General features: G+C 42.5%; 1 protein-coding gene across 1 annotated transcript in view; it reads left to right on the plus strand.

Annotated features, from left to right (window-relative positions):
• LOC126198648 (allatostatins) overlaps window positions 1–23,523 on the plus strand; it is a 547,008-nt gene that overhangs the window by 103,018 nt on the left and 420,467 nt on the right. The gene's annotated exons all lie outside the window — the stretch shown is intronic.

Consider the following 23,523-nt stretch of genomic DNA (forward strand, 5'->3'; position numbering starts at 1 on the left):
AAAAGATGGAAAGAGTGTGAAAGAAGATTCATCCGACCATATGACTTTCTTCCATTGTTCCAGAGTCTATTTTTTATGGCTCTGGCACCACGTGTTTCTGTTATGGGCATTTCATCACTGGTGAGTGGTTTTCAAATTCCAGTTCGTCCAGCTGTTCCCTGTTTGTGGAGCTCCCTTTGTATTATTTTCGTACTGAAAGGGTTCTCGAGTGCGACATTCAATTTTGCAGTGAGTTTTGCCGTTGTCGACTTCTTTTTCGTCACAATCACTGAACGCTCAATTTCGTCCCGGTTGTGACTTGGTGGACGAAGGTTTTGCACTTTTCCTGCATGCGGAATAAATCTTCCGTATCGTGTCTCTTGAAACAACAATTTCCCCACGTTCAAATACGCTGAGCTACGACAGAATGCACTCACAACTATGGAGACCATAGCTCTCAACACGATTGTCTCTTGTAACTTACTGACAAGGGGAGGCCGCCAATTGTGAAATTCAGATTCGATTCATATTGCGCATAATAAAAGCTCGTAGGCAGAGGTGTAATGTGACAAAGCACCAAGATGCACTTCTCAGCCGTTGTCGAGAAAATCGACAGTTAAAAGAAACCGTTGAGGTGAAATACTCTCTACGATTAGTACCTTCCTACAGCATCGTGGCGCAGCGGTAAGCGCGCGGGTTCGTAATCCGAAGGTCGCCGGATCGAATCTCTCGCCATGAAACTTTTTTTTTTAGTATTTGTTATTTGTAATTAATATGTATATATATAAAATTCCCGGCAATCAGTTGCAACAATTATGCATATAACAAGTTGTTGAAAGTAGTTTGTCGTGGAAAAACTGGCGACTTCGAAAATGATTATGTTTTCTGCAAACAAAGTTGTATTTCACAAATGTTATTAATTGTCTTCATAATGTTTACACGTGTAGTTAACGGAAGACGTAGAAACGATATTCCGAAACGAATACGTATAGTGTAAGTCAAACGTTCGAATTAGAGACCCCATGATATATATATATATATATATATATATATATATATATATATATATATATATATATATATATTTGAATTACAAAAAACAAATACTAAAAAAAATTGCATGGCGCGAGATTCGATCAAGCGACCCTTGACTTACGAACCCAAGCACTTACCGCTGCGCCACGACGATATACGAAGTTATACATCGTAGAGAGTATTTCACGGCAATGGTTTCTATTAAGTGTCGATTTTCTCGACAACGGCTGAGAAGTGCATCTTGGTGCTTTGCCACATTACACTTCTGGCCATGAGCTTTTATTATGCGCAGTATGAATCGAATCTGAATTTCACAATTGGCGGCCTCCCCTTGTGAGATCATTGCACAGGTGCCGTTAGTGGTCAAATACAACGGCGCAACCTGCAGGACTGGCTTCCATCTGAATTTATATTCAAGCATGCATTTCTCTCGATGTCTGAATATTTTTTCCAACCCCTGTATATCGTTTCTTATGCCTTTAAATATTTTGGATAAACATTTATCTCATACAGTGCTAGATCTGTAGTTTATGTGGATAATTTCGGAAAGGCTGGCACGTTTCAAAAAATTCCCCTGCAGGCCCGTCTTCATTTAACCGGTACAACCACATCTTCTGTCTAAGTCTTATGCAGAAGCCAACACAAAATATTATTATCTCATAACGCAATCCACTTGCCTCCCAATGCGGGGTCAGCCGAAGCCAATGTAGGCACTCACTAAGAGCGACGTCGGATGACATGGGATCACACAATCGTTCTCACTCAGATAGTGAGAAATACGGATTCAGTGCAAATGTAGTCTTAGGCGGGACGCTGGATGTCCTGGCTTTGGGTACTATGGCAATTCGAAATATAATGCGCCTTCACTTAAAAAACTGTCAAACATATTAAAGTTCCGAGATAATTTACTGAATGCTTACATTTGGTATAATAGGGCAGACGTTTGTGTAACTTCTTCTTCGGAGACAGTGGTTTGTGGCGCTATTATCTTGCATGGTACGCTGCGCTGAGAAATTATTGTAAAGTAAGGAATTCGATACGGTGCGCCGTTTTCGAGTTAATTATCACTGAAATTAGCCAATGAGATAGTTGCCCGCGCAAATTCAAGCGGCCTGCCAGAGAGGATGTTGCCAAACGTGTTCTGAGCTTGGTTTCCTAAATCCAAGCATCAGAGCTATACATAAACTGGGCATGAGACGGTAGTAAGAATCGAACCTGAGTCGAAGGCTGAGAAGTCTCGTGCGCCGTCATCTGCGCTATGAGAACGACTGACACTAATTATACATGTGCTGCGCAGTGACCTCATTGGCTAACCTCAATGCTACTTAACTCGGAAAAGGTGCAGAGTATCAAATTATTTTCTTAGCAGTTATTTCTCAGCAACACCCTTACAAGATTTTCAGACTGTTTCTGGCCACCCTGCATATATACAGTACGGCCAGTGGATGTCAATTTTGGATGTCATTTAACTAATTATATTAAAGGATCAAGATAGTTTTATGACATTTGTTTGAGTTGCTATCACAACTTCCCAAAATATAAACTGTGAGGAAAATCTATAACTTCCCTTAAAGTGTAGTTACATCAGTGTACCAAGGTTGATCATAATTTACTGTTAGGAAATACTTACCTAATTATTGAAAATTTACTTTTCTTCTTTTTACTGTTCTGTCGCTGTCTTTCTCTCTCCTTTTGAAGTGCTGGCTTCTACTTTCTTGTTCTGCCGATTTTTTTTCTAAACAACCTGTCATTAAGTCCCGATTTCCCTGCCAGTAGCATCTGGCAACATTAAATACACGTGGAGAATCACCTGAACGGTCAAGCGGCTGGCGCTATTGGCCATCTGAAGTGGGACTCCTGGTTTCGACTGCTCGTTTTTTTTTTTTTTTTCTGGCAGTTAAGAAGCTGCATAAGTAAGTAGATAGCGGAAGATGCACGATTTCCACTGAAGTGACTGCAAATAGAACGACCTGCACCGATGCGCAAATTCAAACCGTTTATTTACTTAGCATGAACATGGTGTTTACTGCTGGTAACGAAATCACTCGTGGCTCTGGAGATACACAACGTACACGTGATAGAGGAGAACTGGTTCGTAGTAAATACATATTTCGAGGATCGTACAAAAGTATAATCATTAACATATGAAACATTTTTTGCCATAGATCGCACAAACATGTTTGTGAAATTTATGTAAGTTGTGCGTCAGACAACATCCAACCTATTCAGCACGTTTTCGTATTACTGCAGCTTTAAGTTATGGTCCTGGTACAGTAAACGCCTCCAGCCATCTCTCTTGCAGCGGTCGTATCCCAGCGATCGAACAGGGCAGAGATTTCCCGCCCACAAAAGAAGGGAAATTATGAGAGTACCATCGAGTTGCAACGAGAATTTAGATTGGTCCAGGAGAAGTGATTGTATAACGCAATTGTTATGGCGAATGCTTATTAAAATCAGGAAATCTAGATTCGATTTCTGGTACTCGTACATATTTCAGTGTGATACTTTAGATAACCATCTTTGTTATAGACTGAAGCCGGATCTATTTGGAATTAATAGCTCTTTTTTTTCCTGAGTTTATTTTTTCGAGTCTTCCTCTCACCTTCAAACGGCCTTCTCTTGTATCTTCAACCTGCTGTCCCACGATTTTCCTCTCTACCTTTTGCCCTCTAGTTTAATTCCATGCCACACCTTTGATGCTTATTGTGTTCCCATTCTCATATTAGATGTAAAGTTAAAAATCAAATCTGGTTTTACGCTTTCTCAGGCAAGTTAGCGTAGTCTTAAGGGGACCAGAGTTGTTGAGTCCATCTCCCTTATCTCTGTTGGAAAGTCATAACTTGAGCACTTACTTGAATCCACAACAAAATAAATCGAGTGATGTTGAAAATTCAGATACCAGCGGAGCCAAACTATTAACGCCTCAGGCTACACAATATGCAAAGAAGCTGTTGCCTAAATTATCTCTCACATTAAGTACCAAACGTTTTGCAATATCGTCGAACTGTTTATTAGCAGACATATAATTTCGGTGACAGTGTGTAGGAGAAGATCTCAAGCTCAGTGGCTCACAAAGTGTGGTACAGATTTCAGTTTAAACGGAATGACGACGGACCAGAGTGCACATTGAGAATATTATCTACTCAGTGCTCACTGAGAGAACTAGAGTTTTGTAACGTAAGATAGGAATAACTAATTACATCATCAAAACCATCGTTATACGAAACGTTCTAGGAATATCTATAATCTTTTATGTTTAATTTTATTCGCCCTAATAAAAATTATGCAATGTTAGCTTATTTATATGTATAAAGCAATAAATATGAAGCACACATCAACAGACAGATAAATTTGTACATCACAGCACCTTGCTGTGTATAGTCCTGTTTCAGATGATACGCCCTTATCACTCTCCTACCTGAAATCCGCCACGCCTAATTAGACACATAAAGTATTGCTGGAGTTGAAAATCCTATTGAGTGCCAGCAAATAGCCTTTAACTGAAGCAGCGACAGGATCACGAAAGTTACGTGTGATGTCTGACACTCAGTCAGTGTCACGAGACCGTAACTCAAGAGGTGTTCTGTGTGGGATTCGAAGAAATGCAGAGCAACCGCCTTTCGAAATAATTGCTTCTAGACGGCTTTGAGTCGACTAAAAAGCAATCATCAGTAAAATATTTTACACCTTATTACGCCTTTGACCAATACCATATGCACATGAGTAATAGTGGTGCAGATTTTCATATCACAAGCAACGAGGGACGAACGTTGGCACCATCCACGGGACAAAAACGTATCGCCTCATCAATTCTTTCACTTACATTGCACATTTACACTATGCGTAATATGACAAAACTATGTAAGTGTTGGAGTCAAATGTGTACCGTTGGTTTGAGAAGAAGAAACGTCGAAAGCAAGGAAGATTATGGCTTGATATCCCATTGACGTCGTGGTCATTTAGACCGATCTTTACGGAGAAGAAACGGCATTCTGTGTAACTAGACATAAAGCTAATATCAGAAGACTATCAGTCTCGGACGGTTATCAGTAGGGATTAATAGAAGAGATAGAGACGGTCTAATGAAACGCGTCGCATTTCCTTCCGAGACTGTTTAGAAACTACTAGTGGTACGGAATCAACAAACTCCAACGGCAGTCGCTAAAAGACAAATGTTGCGCATTATGGAGAGGTTTCGTGTTGAAATAGTGACAGCGAATGTTCCAAGAACATAATACTTTCTCCCACATACGTCTTTCGAAATAATCACTCTGCGAAAGTCAAGGAAACTGTAGCTCACGAGGGAGTTTACCGATAGCCGTTTTTTCCATATGCCATTCGGGAATGGAACAGGAATGAGGAGGAATGACAACGGTTTTACAAGTACCCTCCGCTACACCCTATATAGTGGCTACAGATGAATATGTAGATGCAACGTACTGCAACGGCCGAGGAAAGACAGAGGATTCCGGTATCTAGCTCAAGTTTTCCCTGGGCAAGAATTATTTTCGAAACATCCATTGGCAAATTGTATAAGAGTTACTGGAGTTTGCTTTGAAGAATAAATACGCCAGTTTCGGTAGGGAACGCTGAACTTTCATCAGATTGTAACCGACCTAGCAACAAGGCAACACGGAGTTTTTGTTTGCAGAGGTCAGATGTTCCACAGCCGCCAGCCGCCGACACTGCGGTACCTCGCTGCTATTTGACTTTTTATTCTGCTTTTTACGGCAAGGTAGTTCTGAGGAAACTTTGTGTGTTCACTGATCTTCCAGAACATATACGATTGGGAGAATTGTGGAAGCAAGCTTTCTGCTTTTACTACCGCCAAGGAGTACGGAAGTTTCTCAGTTTCATGGGAACGAGGTAGGAACAGTTGTTAGAGGTCCACAAAAGCTTCTTCTGAATCGCACATTACAGTGGGGTTACAGCATCCGGTGTTGTGACGTCGTGCGGGTTGGACAGGGTGGTAGGCGTTCCACACGTGTCTGCCGCAAGGGTAAAGCTGCGAAGCGAGCTGCAACCGGCGCGAAGCAAACTTTGTTCCAGGTTACTGTCCGTTATCCGTTTACGAGAGAAAACAAAATTAAGTCGCACTCCAGTTCGGCCGTTTCTCATGATTAAATTGCGACTGTCGACAGTTTTGTCCAGTAGATGCGCCAGGAGAGTTACGTAACTTCTTTTTCTCTCTGAAGGCGGAGACACGCCGCTTAGCTTACCGATAGTATTCTTTCGTTCTTCTAGTTCGCCACCACGGTTCCATCAGTACAGCATTCCAAAACGAATTTTAGTATTGTGCTGTTAATAAAAAGGAATTAGCCTCAAATAAATGTTCTCTATCCAAAATTACTTCATCTGGCGACTAACTTAACACTAACAATGGCATAACCCGTTTACAATGCCGACTTCATAACATTTATTTCATTTGCAGACTAATAATTATAGCTATTAGAAATAGTACGTTTTTAGGTTACTACCGCCAGGTAAATGTGGTAGGAGCAAGTCGTCAGAGCTTATTTCCCCTGGGCAGCAGGTCTGGTGTTGAAGGATGGACACTTGGACACAAAGCGGTGAGTCTATATTGACAGGTGTAGTTGGTAACAATGATCACAATATCTGCACTATATTACTTCAAGGTAATGTAGTAGCGAGGACCAGAAAGTTGGATCACATAATTTTGTTTTTTCCAGTTTGTGGCACAGCTACATTTTTTATTTTATTTATTTATTTTTTTATTTTTATTTATTTATTTATTTATTTATTTATTTTTGTGTGTGTGCTGACTAGTTTCGGACTATGTCCTCTGTTGTCAAACCATTGCCTTCATCATATACGTTAACATACATTTCCTACATTGCACACAAATGCAATAGCCATAACTGGTATGTCCATACATATGTATTTCATATAAGTGTATTTTATACCCGGCCGGGGTGGCCGAGCGGTTCTAGCCGTTTACAGTCTGAAACCGCGCGACCGCTACGGTCGCAGGTTCCAATCCTGCCTCGGGCATGGATGTGTGTGATGTCCTTAGGTTAAGTTAGGTGTAAGTAGTTCTAAGTTATAGGGGACTGATGACCTCAGAAGTTAAGTCCCATTGTGCTCAGAGCCATTTGAACCATTTTTGTATTTTATACACATATGAAAAAATACCAGCTTTATGTATTACATTTGTGTGCACTGATGTAAAAGTATGTTAGCACTTAGAACGAAGAACCACTCGGCCACAACGGCCGGCAATATATTCCCATGACGTCCTGGACACTCCGTATCCTGTCAGTATGCATTGTCAACAATTGGTTGCTGAACAAAATACACTGAGGTGCAAAAACTAAGGATGAGAATAAGTTTCGTATGATGTGTCATTGTCAAGTAAAATAGCTCGATGAAACTTGGACCATTCATACAAAGAACTGCTACAGTACAGTACAAAAGATAACTGAACGAAATATGCAATGAAGCCATCATAAACGATACTTTTATTCAAAGATAATAATTATAGTGAAGCCGATAATGTTGGACGTACCCTCATATTGCGAGAGATGGTATTACTAGGAACATTGTGGAACATGATCGTTGGTGTGCACGAGCGTACAGATCTCCAAATCTTCGAACTTGATACACTCATCGGACATCGTTATTGCGACAGTGTACTTCTTCACCACAGATGTCTTTTAAGGGTTCATTTAGCCCTGACTCCATTTTTATGGATGACCATCTGCGACCGCATCAATCATCGCGGATGGCCGAGCTGTTGGAACGAGTGAACATTCGGCGAATGGTTTGACCTGCCCCTTCCCCCGACTTAAATCTGATTGAGCACGTGCGGCATGCGTTTTGAAGACTTATTGCAGCATGTCCACAAGCACCTGGGAACATCCAACAGTTGTTAACCGCGCTGGTGCAGGATTGGAACGCCATACCACATGAATTCACTTCCAACCTTGAGTCTTTTTTCTAAAAGAAGTCCAGGATACTAACACAAATCGCGGTAACTTCTAAATAATTATTGTTTACTTTTAACAAAAGTGCCATTTCTGTTCGTCTCAATGAGTACTTTTTAGTGACATTCTGTACTACATTGTAGCAGGTCTTTCTATGTATGGTCCAAGTTTCATAGAACCATGTTATTTGACAGCAACAAATCGTGCGAAGGTAGCTTTCGTCCATAAGTTTTGTTGTCTCCGTCATCAAATCTGTCAGTTTTCACACTGGATTGTTGAACACTCAGTATTATATACGCATACATATATTCAGTTGCCAAACTGACAGACATAACGATGGAGACAACAAAAAAAAATATTTCGTTAATCAACCAAGTGTTGGAAATGCATATAGAGTGAGTATGAAGTATCCAGGAGGTCATGGAGTTTGATTGGGAATAAAATAATGTTAAATCTGAGTCAATCCTTTATTGTTGTGATCGACGTTACAATTTATATTCAAAATTAGCTCCCTAACTTCAGCGTAGAGCCAGTATCGACGAATCATGGTGTCCCATGTTCGATAGAATATGTGTGGCGTGTTCTGTACGTGTGTGGCCGCTGCAAGAATTCTTACAACTAACTCCTCCTCTGTGTCGCAGGGGGTAAATTACACTTCATTTTTCACGTAGGTCCAGGGAAAGAAGTCTAATGCGGAGCATGTCTAGCAGTTTTCTATAAAGCGCTCTACAGTTTTCACTGCGATGCCAAGCAGGCACTGCTGATCTACGTGTTGCTTACTCGCTCAATGCGAAAGTCAGCGCACCAAAACACTACGTACCTCAAATCAGCTTCGATTTAACGATGTTTGAAGACAGCACTTTCTTTTTCTCTTGTTCGCCACAAGCACACGTATGCATGCTCGGTGGTTCTTAGCTCCATCGTAATATCTATCAGTTTGGACACTGAATTTTTGAACAACCTATATACGTATTGAGTGTATCCTTCTTTACGTGTACCATGGGGGACCATAGGTCAACCGGATAATTTCAGATAATCCGGATTCTCAGAAAAAAATTAAGATGACATTGATTAAATGCCACAATTACGCGCATTATATTTATTTTCATGTAAAGATACAAATCATACATTATTTTCACATAGTTGTTGAGATGTTGATCAGATATTGAAAAAAAAAAACAGTGACCTGTAATGACTGAAACAATCAGCGAATTTCCTTTGAGCCACGTTCGTACGTTATTTATAACATGATCACGTAGGCCTTGGCAAATACCTGCGGAAAGATGAGAGAAAATGCGACTTACGACTTTTAGGAGGGACACATTGTATATATTATACGCACGCAGTCGTTCCGTTAATTTCCACCGAGGTGTTATGAATCGTTTGTACAGGACGGGCACTTTGAAAATGAGTGGAAAGTGTTAATGTTTTTTTGTGAAAACGCGATCGAGGCAGCTAAGATACCATCTCTGATGTGTTGTTATGATCTCGTATTAGTTAATATATGGTCTTCAGGTACTTACATAGATGTATTTTCGTCATCCGGTTTACCACTTCTGTAGTGTATAGCTGGATGCAGAGAACATCAGTAAAAAGATCTGACATATCTTCTATTTCCACAACGACAGTTCCTTGAACCCGGCACCAAAATCAGAGCTTGGATCCTAATCAGCCACTAATTTATCCTTCAGATACCGACGACTAGGATTGTGCACGTTTACCTATCACTACGCAGGTGTGGAGAAACGCGTACTTCAGTCTTATTTGTGGATACAGTTATCATCCTAGATGACATCACGTTTGTCACACACGTGTTGGAGAGAAATCCGCAACAAATCAGTTAAAATGTAACGTCCCTAGGTGACTGAGCCGCATATTTTAAGCGATAGTACAAGGAGCTTTGTGTTACTACGGAATTGTTCAAACAGGATTCTTCTTCTTTGTCTTCTTATTCTGCCAAGAAATTTCTTGTGTTTCCATAGAGTCGGCCTGTTATTTCGGAATTGGCAATGTTAGCGCTGGTCGGTGGTCGGATACCTTCCCTAACATCGCCACTCCATCCTTCCTTCCTGCAAGTTCGCACCGCTCCCCCCCCTCCCCCCCCCCCCACACACACACACACAAAAGAATTCATTAATGTCATCTGTCTGTGCCTAGTGTTGATTCCTTCACAAGTGTCAGAATGATTTTGAAGTGTTTGCAAATACAGTATCTGAGGTGGGACGTGGTTAAGAGCCCTGTATTTATCTAGTCGCAAGTGGAAAACCATCTAAAAACTACACCCAGCACTCGCTGTTAATCCTCCGAGCGGATTAGATTCTGGGCCAGTGCGCCTCCTCGTGTTCTGGAAGAGGGAATTTTAACGCAATAAGCTATCCAGATAGAGTGTGCGAGTAGGATTAATACGACAGAATCATGATTCAAGACTTTCAACTAATTACAAACGTGCCGTTAAACAAGACAGTGAGAATATTGAGGTCACTCTTTCCTCCCTACCGTGCAGTCTATACATCGAAGAAGCAATGACGAAAATAATAGAAACGTTCAGGAGCTGAATAAAAATTTAAGGTTGAAGGATATCAATCATAAGACTCGCGGATGAAATTACTCTCCTCGGTGAAAGCCAAGAAGAATTCTGAAGCTGAATCTAACGAACAATCTACTGAGTACAGAATGTGGACTAAGAGTAAAATGAAGAGAGGTGAAAGTATGAGAAATGAAAACAGCAAGAAACTTATAATGAGAACTGGGGACCACGAAGCAGAAGAAGTTAAGGAATTCTGCTATCTCGGCATCAAAACAGGGATGTATTTTGCCCTTACTGTTCAATGTATAGATCGAAGAAGCAATGAGGAAAATAAAAGGAACGTTCAAGAGTGAGATTCCAATTCATGGTGAAAGGATATCTGTAACAAAATTTGCTGATAACATTGCTATTCTCAGTTAAACTGAAGGAGAACTGCAGGATGTGTTGAATGGAATGTACAATGTAATAATTACACAATATGACTTGAGAGTAAATCGAGGAAAGACTAAAGTAATGAGAAGTAGCAGAAATGACAACAGCGAGAAATATAACATTACAATTGGGGATCACGGAATAGACGAAGTTAAGGAATTCTGTTACCAAGGCAGCAAAATAACGCATAATGGACGGAGCAAGAAGGACATAAGTAGTCCATTAGCACTGACAAAAAGGGCATTCCTGGCCAAGAGAAATCTACTGGTATCAAACATAGGTGTTAATTACAGGAAGAATTTTCTGAAAATATAAGTTTGGAGCTCAGCATTGTGTGGTAGTGAGAATGGACAGTGGGAAAACCATAACAGAAGAGGATGGAAGCCTTTGCGACGTTGTGCTGCGGAAGAATCGTGAAAATTAGGTGGACTGACAGTTCTCCGCAGAATTGGCGAGGAAAGGAATATGTGGAAAACACCAAAAAGAAGAAGGTAATAGATGACAGGACCTCTGTTAAGACACCAGCGAATAACTTCCACGGTACTAGAGGGAGCTGTAGAGGGTAAACATTGTAGGGGAAGGCAGAGATCTGAATACATACAGCAAATAATTAAGGTTGCAGGTGCTACTGTGAGATCGGAATTCAGGAGACAAATTCATGGCGGGCTGCATCAAACCAGTCAGAAGACTGATGACATACAAAAGAAAAAAAAAAACCATGCAGACCCACCGTCACAGGACAATGGTTTATCGTTGTCTCTCGACGGCTTCATATCGCATTTGTCATTTTGCTTTCAGGCAGTCTCAAACCTCTCGAAAGAAAGCGCGAGATGGGACAATGAGTTGGACTAATTGAGTTACATATGCTTTCTGGAAGTAGTACTTTGGGAGTGATTGTCAGCTTATGACTCGCAGTCGTCTCCCATATTTCGTGCTTTCCGCGATTTCAAACTTTCAATGGGAGTGTCACGCCATTAATTGTCTTTGAACATTTCACAACTTTTCTTCCTGCTAACCCCAGAGCGGAAATGTTCTGTGTTACTGGCACAACACGCTCTCGCCTCCATCGAAATAAAATTCGATTATCCTCGTCGGAGGGCGGGCGTAGCCTGAAAAAAAGAAAAGCGGTATATGGAACAGGAATGGACGGCGCACGTACCTTCCGAGGCGCGATATTAAAACGGAGTGTGGGACGGACTGGTGTTGCGAGGGCAGGCGGCAGAACATAACGATATCCGCGCGGCACGGCGCGTCTGAATGGTTTCGCCTTGAGCAAACACGGGGGATTACCAGCGCCGCGGTGGCGCCGCTGAGAGCTCGCGGCTGCGCACTGCACAGAGAGAGAGCGTCGCAACGAGGCCCACTACTTCCGGCGCAAGCCGGGGTGAGGGAGGGGGTAGGAGGAGTGGATCTGTTTAACGGGATCTCCATTACTACTCCCACCGAGAGTAGACATACCGCAACGGGACATGCCAGTATAAAACACTGCTAAAAGCGATATGCAACAAACGACATGTGGTACCGTGTGGGCTTGGATAGGCAAATGATTAATATGTCAGCGCAAGCTCACAAAGTTGATGCATGGAGGGATATTGAGCTGCCCCTAAAATTTCCTTTCACGCAATCCACAGTTCTATGCGGGGCGTTCAATATACACTCCTGGAAATGGAAAACAGAACACATTGACACCGGTGTGTCAGACCCACCATACTTGCTCCGGACACTGCGAGAGGGCTGTACAAGCAATGATCACACGCACGGCACAGCGGACACACCAGGAACCGCGGTGTTGGCCGTCGAATGGCGCTAGCTGCGCAGCATTTGTGCACCGCCGCCGTCAGTGTCAGCCAGTTTGCCGTGGCATACGGAGCTCCATCGCAGTCTTTAACACTGGTAGCATGCCGCGACAGCGTGGACGTGAACCGTATGTGCAGTTGACGGACTTTGAGCGAGGGCGTATAGTGGGCATGCGGGAGGCCGGGTGGACGTACCGCCGAATTGCTCAACACGTGGGGCGTGAGGTCTCCACAGTACATCGATGTTGTCGCCAGTGGTCGGCGGAAGGTGCACGTGCCCGTCGACCTGGGACCGGACCGCAGCGACGCACGGATGCACGCCAAGACCGTAGGATCCTACGCAGTGCCGTAGGGGACCGCACCGCCACTTCCCAGCAAATTAGGGACACTGTTGCTCCTGGGGTATCGGCGAGGACCATTCGCAACCGTCTCCATGAAACTGGGCTACGGTCCCGCACACCGTTAGGCCGTCTTCCGCTCACGCCCCAACATCGTGCAGCCCGCCTCCAGTGGTGTCGCGACAGGCGTGAATGGAGGGACGAATGGAGACGTGTCGTCTTCAGCGATGAGAGTCGCTTCTGCCTTGGTGCCAATGATGGTCGTATGCGTGTTTGGCGCCGTGCAGGTGAGCGCCACAATCAGGACTGCATACGACCGAGGCACACAGGGCCAACACCCGGCATCATGGTGTGGGGAGCGATCTCCTACACTGGCCGTACACCACTGGTGATCGTCGAGGGGACACTGAATAGTGCACGGTACATCCAAACCGTCATCGAACCCATCGTTCTACCATTCCTAGATCGGCAAGGGAACTTGCTGTTCCAACAGGACAATGCACGTCCGCATGTATCCCGTGCCACCCAACGTGTTCTAGAAGGTGTAAGTCAACTACCCTGGCCAGCAAGATCTCCGGATCTGTCCCCCATTGAGCATGTTTGGGACTGGATGAAGCGTCGTCTCACGCGGTCTGCACGTCCAGCACGAACGCTGGTCCAACTGAGGCGCCAGGTGGAAATGGCATGGCAAGCCGTTCCACAGGACTACATCCAGCATCTCTACGATCGTCTCCATGGGAGAATAGCAGCCTGCATTGCTGCGAAAGGTGGATATACACTGTACTAGTGCCGACATTGTGCATGCTCTGTTGCCTGTGTCTATGTGCCTGTGGTTCTGTCAGTGTGATCATGTGATGTATCTGACCCCAGGAATGTGTCAATAAAGTTTCCCCTTCCTGGGACAATGAATTCACGGTGTTCTTATTTCAATTTCCAGGAGTGTATAATGCAACACATTTTTCACTTGAAAGCAGGTTGGTTTTATTCAGGACTTCTATAATCCATATCATTCTCCACTCTTTAAAACCCTATTTTTCAACATAATCTTCGTACGTTACGATGGCCTTATGCTACCTTACTGACACGCTGAAAGTCCGCAAGTTACACCTCTATTTGGAGGAGATTGTCAGGTGTGGACTGGTAGTTGCAAAACCCAGATGTGGTTGGTGTACCGTAGCTATTGTCCAGTACTCCCAGTGCCAGCATCCAGACTAAAATTAACTCGACATCCACGGAAAAATATGGGTCCATTCAATATAAGAAGTAGCTCAGCAATCCCCTGGTTTTGAGAGTCCACGGCATTGGTTAATTCCTATATACAGCTCACTGTCCGACTGTCCGTATTCCAACATCTAGAGACCACCTAGGAGTGGATGGACCACATCATCATTGTGAGGCACTGTGCTCCCGATTTCAGTATCCCTATATCTTTTAACCGGCCTAGAAGAAAAGTCACCCCTTAGTGGAACGTCTGCATCAGTAACCTCCTCACGTACTGCTTCCCGTGAAGTGCATACTTCACTGGGCTAAACAACTGGAAATTGCGAATTCTAGGCAGAGTGATGGATGAGGCAAAACAGTCCAATGAAATTCTATCAGCTGCTCTCGGATATGTAGCCTTATAAGAGGGCTTGCGTCATCATGTAGGAGAAGTTCGTTTGCATTTTTGTGGACGAACACGCTGAAGCCGTTTCTTCAACTTCCTGAGGGTAGCACAACAGACTTGAGAGTTGATTCGTGCATCATGAGGGAGAACATCGAATAGAATTACTCCTTCAGAGCTCTTGAAGAACGTTGCCGGAACTTACTGGTTGACGATGCGGCGTTGAGCTTTTTCTTCGAAGGAGAGGTGGTGTGGCGCCACTCCATGGATTGCCGTTTTATTTCCGGTTGGAACTGATGAACCCATCTTTCATAGCCTCTGATGATGTTCAGCAAAAAATTATCACGATCAGCCTTGTAACGCGTGAGCAATTCCGTACAGATTGTCCTTCGTTGTTCTTTATGGTCTTCTGTTAGGTGGCGCGAAACCCAACGGGCACACGCTTTTCAGTACCCCAACTGCCGGACGAGTGTGTCAGCATTACCAGCAGAGAAATCCAGTTAAGCAGCGAAGTGTTTGTCATTTGTCGATCACCTCGAATGAGACTGTCCGCACTTTCCAACATTGCAGTAGTCACTGCTGTGTGCGGCTCTCTGCTTGAAACGCACTTCCGTTAGAGACAGCATTTTGAAGACTTCGTATAGCATAGCCACCTATCGCAACATAATGAAACTGTGGGGGATGACGCGGGAATGTTCCACGATGTCCTACAACAAATTACACATTTTTCAACCGAAAATAGCCGAGAAAAAAGTGTTCCATTACTTGCTGAACGTGCCCTACATATATGGGCGCGAGATTTTCATATATGATCGCATATCCACTGCCTGTTCACAGCTGACTGGTCGAACGCGCAGCTGTTGTTTATAGGTATCAGGTCAGGCTGGCACCGCAGTTACTGCGCTGACGTCACTTATACGCTAGGAATGGACTCGGACTCGGAACCTTTTGGATGGTCAGTGTATACTCCTTACTTAAGGGGGATGTAATATGACTGAGGCAATAATTCATTTCACATATTCATCATTAGCTGAAATAAACTGTTATTATTTTTTCAGTATTGCGTCAGATTAGAAAATGTGATGCATAGCATATTTCTATGAATGTCAAGAGAAGCGCGCAATAGTTTGAGTGATATTACACTTACGATGTTGCAAATAACGGAACCGGAAACTAAATGTGCGTTCAAAATAGATCTCGGAAACAAATTGTTATAATTAAACTGCCAAAGATAAAGAGGTTCTAATACTGCTTTACCTGATGTTACGCAATGTCGACGTGGAACCGCAACGTGCAAAGTGTTACACATCGAGAGTAATGCATTCTCAAGGCATGTGGTGAAAATGATATCTATTGACGTCCAGATCCCCTCAAAAGACATTGTCATTTGCAAGACGAACAAAATAGCAAAAATCGTGAAAAGTGCCTCAGGTAACGCAATTACTGTTTCGAAAACTGTATTTCCGAAACATTTAAAAAGGAAGGCTTACAACCAGTGTGCAATGCTATTTGGTTTATGGCAGCGAGGCGTGCATTTTTAAAGCGAAAACCATTTAGAAAGCGAGAGGTATTCAGAAACCATAGGAGAGATGTATGTTGTAAACTGATCGGGGTAGTGGATGATAAGAATATGAATCGTGCACAGTGTGGTGTGGAAGACATTATTATGAAACAGGTATTCTGTTTTAACTGAATTCTGCTCACGTGTATCATTTTGGGCTAACGGGAGTTTTCGAGGTTCAACAGGATAAAGGACGCTGTTATTTGGTTCTTTAAGTTGGAGGACTGTGTGAAGCAAATGATACAGAATCTGAGCTGGCAGAAACTCTTGGAAGGATGTTTTATATCTTGCAAACACCAATTAAAAATTATAGTAATACATTTTTAGGATATTGTCTAAGATGGATTTTAGAACCTTTAGTTTCGCTCCGATAAGAATTGTTCAAATAAAATAAGACAAATTTAACCTCTCATGGAGACATAAGAGCAGTCATTCTTCACAGACTGTGACTGGATAACTTAATATCTGGAAAATTAATAAAATCGTCTGTCCCAAATATCATCGTAATTTGCAGAATATATTTATGTCATCAGCGTTTGAGACCTTCGATATAGTTTCCTTAAATTCCTCATGATTGCAATAATTATTTAACATTCCTCCTTTGCGGTTTGTGAAGGAAATATCGTGTTTATCTCCACTGAATATTTTACGTTCTCCATCTTCTCGTTATGAGCATTGTGAATTTTTGAGGTCGGATAACTGAGCTTCGCTATCTTACAAGCGCTGATTAATTCTCTACAACCAGACGACGGCAGCACAATGAATCTAATATGAACTGAACAAAAAAAAGAACAAGGATAGAGTCAGATAGTCTCCACAAAGCGGAGTATTTTAATAATGGATTACATGTCCTCTCCGATCGGCTTAAAAATTTCTATTGAACGTTACGTAAACCATAGAGGGGAAGTTGCTGTTTTCAATCAATGTGGATTGCCTTTTTGAGTGAAATTTGATTACGGCCAGTTTTCAACGGCTGTGATGACACCTCTCTCCAATGATTGGCTGCCACCAGCCCAGTCACGCTACAAATGAAATACATCGAGCTGTTTCAATTGCGCAACCGGAAATAAAGAAACATCGATGCGAACACATACAATATAATAATTTTTTAACTACACATCTGTCGTAAATGTTTTTGTTTTATTGAGAGTGTCGCACAGTTTCGCGCTAATCTGCTCTCGGTTAGTCACCATAATTTGCTTGGCACAGGGTACATTTTATTATACCATACATCAACTTTTTTCCCCATTCCCAGGTGGAGAGTGGAAAGAATGACTGCTCGAATGCACTATCTAACAAAAATATCTGGACACTTGCCAGTAGATATAAATACAGTTTGCGTTCAACCTTCACCTTCATGACGTCTTGAACTTTGCATGGGACACTTTCAGTGACGTGCCTGTATGCCTGTGGAGAAATTTCAGCCCATTCTTCCTCTAGAACAGAAGAGAGAGAAGGTAATTTTGGACGCATGGGTCTGTAATGAAGACAACGTTCCATTACAAAGCTGTTCCAACTGGTTCAGGTTGGGAGTCTGGTCAGACCAGCCCGTTTCAGAAATGTTATTGTTCACAAACCGTAGCCTCACAGATGCTGCCTTATGAAATGATGCATTATCTCGCTGATACAGTCTTCTACAGTCTTCGTCTCCTAACTCTTCCTGTTATAATTGCGTAGGCTTCCGCCGCCAGAGTCAGTCGACATAAAAGTTTTCAGGGTATGGTACATCGTCAAAACTACTGCTGAAGGAAAAAACCAACGTTTCGGTGACGGTTGCAGCGGCGTTCTTCTTGGTCTACTGTTCCTATTATATACGCAGTGCACAATGCTGCAAAATGTGTTCGTATACTTCCGCATTTAGCGTTTTCTTAGCCGCAAAAAGGATACTACATCCTAACTACGAAAAATATCCTCACATCCTCCGTACTTCACTGTTGGCACTACAAGTGACAGCAGGTAATGTTCTCAAGGCATCCACCAAATCTAAACCCTTCCATCGGATTGCCACGGGGTATAGCGCGACTCATCACTCAGAATCACTCTCTTCCATTTATCCACCATCCAGTAGCATCGTTATTTACACTAACTCGGGTGTCACTTACTACTGACTTCAGAAATGTGAGGTTTCTGAGAAGCTGCTCGATCACTGTACCCTATTATTTTTACCTTCATATCAACAGTCGTTGCCCTAACTGGTCTGCTGGTAGCACTTTAGAATTCACGAGTGATCACTTCCGATGATTTCATGCGACTATTTACAACCACTCTCCCTCGACGCTCCCTGTCTGTCAGTACGTGAGGGCTGCCTGGTCTTGATTTAGCTGCCATTATTCCTTCGCGTTTCCACTTTACATCACCAGTTGTCGACTTTGCTTGAAATTCCCTGATGGATTGGTTACTCACGTGACATCCAGTGACTAGTCCACTTCTGAAGATACTGAGCTCGTCTGACCAGCACATTCTGCTGTTACTGCTTCTGTATTGGCACCACAATACTCTCCGCCTCCATTATTACTGGAGTGTCCACTAATCGTGCTTCCTTTAAATCTCCCATAATGAACACTTACTGACCCTAAGACTTATCTTAGAAGCCAGATTAAGGAAAGGCAAACCTACGTTTCTAGCATTTGTAGACTTAGAGAAAGCTTTTGACAATGTTGACTGGAATACCCTCTTTCAAATTCTGGAGGTGGCAGGGGTAAAATACAGGGAGCGAAAGGCTATTTACAATTTGTACAGAAACCAGATGGCAGTTATAAGAGTTGAGGGGCATGGAAGGGAAGCAGTGGTTGGGAAGGGAGTGAGACACGGTTGCAGCCTCTCCCCGATGTTATTCAATCTGTATATTGAGCAAGCAGTGAAGGAAACAAAAGAAAAATTCGGAGTAGGTATTAAAATCCATGGAGAAGAAATAAAAACTTTCAGGTTCGCCGATGACATTGTAATTCTGTCAGAGACAGCAAAGGACTTGGAAGAGGAGTTGAACGGAATTGATAGTGTCTTGGAAGGAGGATATAAGATGAACATCAACAAAAGCATAACGAGGATAATGGAATGTAGTTGAATTAAGTCGGGTCATGCTGAGGGAATTAGATTAGGAAATGAGACACTTAAAGCAGTAAAAGAGTTTTGCTATTTGGGGATCAAAATAACTGATGATGGTCGAAGTAGAGAGGATATAAAATGTAGACTGACAATGGCAAGGAAAGCGTTCCTGAAGAAGAGGAATTTGTTAACATCGAGTATAGATTTAAGTGTCAGGAAGTCGTTTCTGAAAGTATTTGTATGGAGTGTAGCCATTTATGGAAGTGAAACATGGACGATTAACAGTTTGGAGAAGAAGAGAATAGAAGCTTTTGAAATGTGGTGCTACAGAAGAATGCTGAAGATTAGGTGGGTAGATCACATAACTAATGAGGAGGTATTGAACAGAATTAGGGAGAAGAGGAGTTTGTGGCACAACTTACCTAGAAGGACATGTTCTGAGGCATCAAGGGATCACGAATTTAGTATTGGAGGGCAGCGTGGAGGGTAAAAATCGTAGAGGGAGACCAAGAGATGAATACACTAAACAGATTCAGAAGGATGTAGGTTGCGGTAGGTACTGGGAGATGTAGAAGCTTGCACAGGATAGAGTAGCATGGAGAGCTGCATCAAACCAGTCTCAGGACTGAAGACCACAACAACAGCAACAACAATGAACACTATCGTGGCTAAGTAACTTTACCGGACCTAAACTAACATGAAAATAAACGCTAAATGTCCTACTCATATCCTAAGCACACAGTACAGACACATTCGGCAGAATGGTGCTATTGGCTGGTTCATTGCGTGGTGCCCATTGTCTCGACACCCACCTTCTTAAGTGCACACCGCTTTACCAGTACCAGTCTCAATCCTGTCTACTTAATCATTACTCCATTGCAGATGGTGCAGGTGTGTTGTAAGAGATTTCTTCCGCAGGAAAAAAAGGAGCGTCCTGTTATCATGTCACTGAATCGAAGAATCTGGGATTCACTCGTAGAGTAAAAAGTTACAGCTCCTGCAGCAGTCTCTGTTGTCGTTGTTCTTTTTGTCAGGTCATCGGAAGAGTTGGTGGTCTGATTAGTACCCTACTCTCACATTTGGCAGGAGTTCCAAATTTCTGTTACGCCATAGCCTTCTAGTAGCTACTTTAGGATTCTTCACAGATTGTACTATGAACAATCTTGGAATGCCGAATACGTAAAACAACACTTACAAAGCGAACAGAAAATGTTTACCTAGAGTCCAAAAGTTCAGCATATTCATGCGTTGACAACTCATGAACCTGTGTTCAGTGTTTGCCGCCTTTAGATTCTGAAGATGGTCTTTGTAAAGCCGAAACCGCTTATGACTGTGTCGTAAGAATGTGATTGCGTTTACAAATAAGCAAAAATTTTTACAAAATAGAAGCATATTTTGCTGCACAATTTCTTTGCACGATTACATGACAAGATGAAGCTTAATTACAGTGGTGTCAAAAGCACGAAATTACAGAACTACTGAAACTGAAGATAAACATCTAACTCCGCCATAAATTTGGAACATCTTTTCCAGGGCACCAAAACTGTTAACAGAGCGCATTATATGATTTGTTTGAGCTGTCTCAAGAACTCAAGTTGAATTTTAACAGGTTCTTGATAAAGTATTGTGCGGAAATATGGAGAGATGTGGCGGTATGCGGGCTACACATATTTTCCCTAAAGACACTCACCCCTATTCCGCAAAATTCAGATCCGACATCACACGTCAGTCTGTTCGATGGATACAGTCATTTGCGAGAGATTAGTCCACCAGAACAGCATTACGGGCCACGAAGGGGAAACCTCCACTATCTGTACTTCTGAAAAGTGGTGTACTATTTGCAACATCTCATCTTTGTATCTCTGAACCTTAATGGTTAAGACTCCGGGCAACAGTCATGATTTGAAGCTCTGTTGTATTCCTATCCATCATAATTATCCTCAAAATCCGGAGTCCACGACACTAAAGATGCCTCTTTCGTATGACTGCACTTTCAGAAACTTTCTCACAAGGAGAATGTGCTACGCTTTTACAGTGGACACCCAGAATTAGTCCTTCATTCCTTCACTCAATGATGACTCATTCTCGACTTTGCTAGCTCCGTAGTAAAAAGACCAGTGAGGTGGACACACACACTCTGTTGGACTTTCGCCTAACAAACAAACAGCTCTGAGCTTATGATTCACATTTTATTAAGAACTTGTAGCTTCTGTAAACACTCTGTGCTTTGCCAATAATTATGTTGTACGTATCGAACTCAGAGTGTATGAGCAACATAGAACAAAAACTTCTTTAGCTCTCGGAGTAGTATATTTCCTGCAGAAGCTGAAAATCCTATTGTTTCTCGAAGCAAATACCCTTTCTGTTTCCTACAGTACCTGCTGCTGCTGTTAGCACCTGCTATTTACACTCAACACGGACTTATTTCACAAGATTCCCATGCATAGCAAGAAGAGAGACCAACAGGTGGCACATTTCCCAGGCCTCATCTCGAACTGCCGCTCTTCCTTTGCTTTCAGCTTGAAAGTGTTTCGTCACGGATACGAAAAGTAGTTGCGAAACTTCTGTTCCAACCCCCTCCTTCTGCACCTGGCGAAAAGAGCTTTCAGGAAAACGGTGCTGTTGCCTGGAGCAGAGAACCGTGAAGGAACAGCTGGGGAGAAATGACGTGCTGTCGAGTAATAATACAGAGGTACCTTGAGAACGTAACTACTTAAACTCGGAAGTACGGTAGTAACCTAATTTCAAGCTTTATTAAACTTAATGTGAATCAAATTAAACGACACCTATTTGTAGGATAATTATTTCACTCTAGTGCAACAAATGATGAACGTCGCTGGGTTTGGAGAGATGGTCTTTGTTCACATTCACGTAACAGTAAATTCCTAGTTTCTCCCTCAAGAAGAATTAATGAAGGTCTGTAACTAATCAAGAGTGCCTAGTCATTCGGACCAACACTACAAGCGCTTTCTTCTCAGTCACAATAACCCTAAATTTCCGTATGTTTCAGTCATAACGCTTTCCCACAACAGTGGTGCCCTCACGCTAACCTACTTGGTCTATTGTTCCACTGCTGCGACACAACTGCTTCTACACAACCAATCAACCTCCCTTGTCCCAAAGTATTTATCCGTCGTGTGGGTTCTTCCAGTTCAGGATAGTTCTTTGTTTGTCGTGGCTACCGTTCCATCCACAGTTTATGGCATACAGTTGCATTCATGAGTTTTTACATCGTTACATCTTCTTCACTTTTTCATAAAAAGTTCCTCTGTTACATAGAACGCTGAATGTCCTACATGCAATGAAACTTTCAGTATAGAAAGGAGTGTACTCTTTTATCATTCTTTCTGTCGGATTCCAAGAGTCAATCTTTTTGTGCCATCTGAATGGATGTAGTAACAGACTGAAATTTGCATATTTTGAGTCATGCCTTTTTATCTCAGTAAATATGAATAACGCACGAGAAAGGCAATGATCTTTGTTCGATATCCGATCCAGCACGAAGTACTAATCTTATAGATTTTCGTACTACATCGAAGTCTACCAACGATAAAGTTTTCATTAACCATCGCTCTACGGTCAGTATATGCAAGCTGTGGAATTTTGAAAGATATTATAGCTTTCTTTTGATGGGTTTAGTTTAATGCATACACAAGCTGACAGACGTTCCGTCCAGCTGGAAGTAGCGAACCTTAGAGCTTCATTTTAAGTGTCAATGATCAATATTACAATCGCCTGAGAGTCTGCATCCACATATCTCTCGTGTCTGCTGTGCAGTGGCGTTTCTACTGCGACAAATTTCCAACTACCATATTTCTCGATTCACTTCTGGTGACACTTTCGTTCTAGTACTACTTACAAGATATGAAGCGCATTAGTCGATCCGGTAGGAGATATAAATCCGTCATTATTATGAAGAGTGCACGAAGGCTTTATTGGCACTTCCAGAGCGCACTCTTTCAGGAAAGTTGATTAAATCCGAAAAATTGTAGAGCCCAGACTATCTCACTTCTGCCTACACACCTGTACGTTAACAAAACGATCCTCGTAGACACAACACAGTGAACTCAAATTCTAACCGTTTTCTCATCATTCAATGTGGCTCGAACGTCATCACTCGTAACGCTTGTCCTAGCACCAGTAAATGTGACTGTTGTTATACGGGATCTACGAGGCCTGTTCAGAAAGTAAGCTCCGATTGATTGCCAAATTGAAACCACAGTGAACATCAGAAATGTTTTACTTGTAACAATTAGCTACACC

The sequence above is a fragment of the Schistocerca nitens genome, chromosome 8 (assembly GCF_023898315.1).
Source record: "Schistocerca nitens isolate TAMUIC-IGC-003100 chromosome 8, iqSchNite1.1, whole genome shotgun sequence".
NCBI classification, from domain to species: Eukaryota; Metazoa; Arthropoda; class Insecta; order Orthoptera; family Acrididae; genus Schistocerca; species Schistocerca nitens.